The following is a 2877-nucleotide window of genomic DNA, read 5'->3' as shown; positions in this document are numbered from 1 at the left end:
GCCTTTGGGGTACTGCAGGAGACCCTTAGTCCTCCTCTGAGAGCTGCAGATCCTCTAGCTCATCCTGGGGCCCCTGGGCCAGCTGCCACAGCTCACCAGGGTCCAGCTCCGCCTCTGCGACTGGGCCTTCATCTGCAGGGAGAGAAAAGGCTACATAAATTCTGCTTATCAGGAGGAAGCCAGTCTTGGAGGTTAATCATCACTAATTAATCACAGCATTAATTAATTTATTGCTGCACTATAAGCTGGCTGCTAGAGCCCATGAGAACAGAGCAGTTGGCTGGGCACCCCAGGGAGGAGTGGGCCAGGCTTGAGACTGCCCTCCCATGGCTCTGTTGCCAGATGGGATTAAGGACCAGATCCCTTGCCCCAAGAACCACTCACCTTCTGAGTCTGCTATCCTCCTCATCCTGGTGGTCCTTATCATCTTCTTCCGCCCTGAGACCCTGCCGAGTTCTCAGGGACCCATGTGTTTCTGTGAACCCAGAAGAGTCCATGATGAGCCCCCCCACCCAGCGACCACCAGCAGAGGTTCACAGGAGGGTAAGCCACAAGCTAGAGGACCACCCTTCTCTCCACTTGCAGGTGGAAGACCAAACAGAATAGTTAGAAGTAGGCATGCTTAGCAATCAGCACAGAAAACACTGAGGTGGGGACCCCTCTGGCTGTGAGGTCCCACATCCATCCACACCCTCCCCATCTCCAGGAGCACATGCTTCAGCAGGGGCAGCCCCCACCTCTCTCCCAAAAGTCTGTGGTCTCCTCATCCTCAGTACTGTCCAGGTCAAAGAGGTCTTTAAATTCCTTCCTGTCCTCATCCTACCTGTCCTCTATCTTCTGCCGTTTGATCTCTAGGAAGTTCAGATTTTCTAGCTGGAATAATCAGAACCAGAGGAGTAGGTAGGCATGGGCAGGGGGTTCAGAGAGGCCAACACTATTTCCCTCAGAAGCCTCCAGCATCCCTCAGGAGCACCCTGCTTGGCCACTTGCTACTTGACAACCTTTATGCTCCCACATCCGTAGCATCCCTCCCAGGACAGCCAGCACCTTGGTGGCATGCTACTCCAAGTAGTAGTCTCTCAAGTCACCCCAACTCATAGCCACAGCCATGCCCAGGGTCAAAAACTAAAGCCCTTCTTGCCTCTTCTACCTGCCTTCCTGGGGTCCACAGGCTGGCCTGTGTGACCAGTATGTGTAGCCACTCCATTCCCTCCAAGGCCCCTACCCTTGGGAGATGCCTGGCTGTGACAACTCCTGACACCACCCCATAGGATCACCACCTCCTCAAACAGCCATAGTCCTCCGATGCCCCACCCACACCACCACCAAGACCCCATCAAATCTCTGCCTGGTCCTAAAAGTCATGCCAATGTGCAAGATCTGAATCTAGCTGACCCACCCGCTCCCTTGGCACCCCAGATGTACCTGCTCTTTGCCACTGATCTCCAGCTGTATCTCGCGGTCCCTCAGCTTCCGCCAGTGGCTATAGTACCTGGTGAGTGGGGTCCCCTCTTCTCGGGCCTGCTTCTCCCAAGCATCCTAGGGGTGGGGCAGTTCAGAGTCATGTCCCACTATGGGAAAACCTCAAACCCAGCCATTCCCTGACAAGTGCCCTCAAGCAGCACCACCCCCACTCCAGATACCAGTTCCCTACTGACCACTGCAAGCTGGTCAGAGACACCAAAAGAGACCCTCTGGCGGTGACTGTGGATGTGCTCTGCATTCTCCTGCACCTTTTCCAACAAGTGGCGCATCTGCTGGCAGTAGTTGGCCACCTTGCACTCCCGGAGAAAGGATTTGAACTGCAGAAGTGGGGGGCAATCAACCCAGCAGGAAGACAGGAAGTCCAGGGCCCATCAAAACCTCATGGCAACTCCAGGGAGGTCCAGAGCCCAAGTGCACACAAGTGGGCAGTGGGCCACAGATGAAATCAGGCTGCTCTCCAGCCTGCCCATCTCTGTAAATAAACCTCTTCTGGCAACAGCTGCACTCATTCCCTCACATGCAATGAGCTTTCTGTGGCTGCTTTTGTACTGTGGCCAAAGGCCAGTAACCAGACTGAGAAACCATGCAAGCATAAATCCAAGAACACTTATTGAAAATACCTGTTTACCCCTACTCTAGTCCCCTATCCCTGAGACCTTTGAATCCAGCAGCAGAAGCTTCCTGACTGCCAGGCACTCCTATCTGGGACCCAGGCCACTGCAAAGTGCCAAAGAACAGCAAGTGACTATGCATGTGTGCACAACTATATGACTGCAGCCTTGCACGCACACACACACACACACACACACAACCTGTATGGATGGACCTCAGATGCAGCTCAGTTGTGAGCAGCAGCAGTAACCCTCCCCCATGAGAGGTACAGGCCTGAGACAGGGAACAGCAGACAGAGAGCCATACTCTCATGGGAGAAGCAGAGAGAAACCCCCACCCCAGCCCCAGGACCACATAGGAAATCAGTCAGGGACCAGCCCACCCCAGTGTAAAGACTTCTGCAGGCGGCTGATCTGGTTCCTGGAAGGCTTAGACAGCCTTTCAATGGACCAACATGATGCTAGGATCCTTGGTGAGCCATCCAGTCCTGTCCCAACCTGCTGAGTGACTGATAATCTCCTACACCCCCAAGACCAGTACCACACATTGTGGTCCAAGGGGTCCAGCTACAAGGCGGTGCCTGTGTGGAGACCATAAAGGATCAGGCTCTGCTACTAGCCCTGTGAAGCTGGGACAAAGACACCTCCTTTCAGTCCCTGTGTACAAAGGTCACTGAGTCCATTAAAAGATAATCGAAGTCCATCATAAAGCAGGCCCCGGGGATTTGGGGAGGGAGCCAACCATTGGGTACACACCTGTAAGACAGCAGGCAGTGCCAAT

Source organism: Urocitellus parryii, chromosome Y, assembly GCF_045843805.1.
Source record: "Urocitellus parryii isolate mUroPar1 chromosome Y, mUroPar1.hap1, whole genome shotgun sequence".
Classification (NCBI taxonomy): domain Eukaryota; kingdom Metazoa; phylum Chordata; class Mammalia; order Rodentia; family Sciuridae; genus Urocitellus; species Urocitellus parryii.
The sequence above is the reverse complement of the archived record's forward strand: the minus strand, read 5'-3'. Positions refer to the sequence as shown.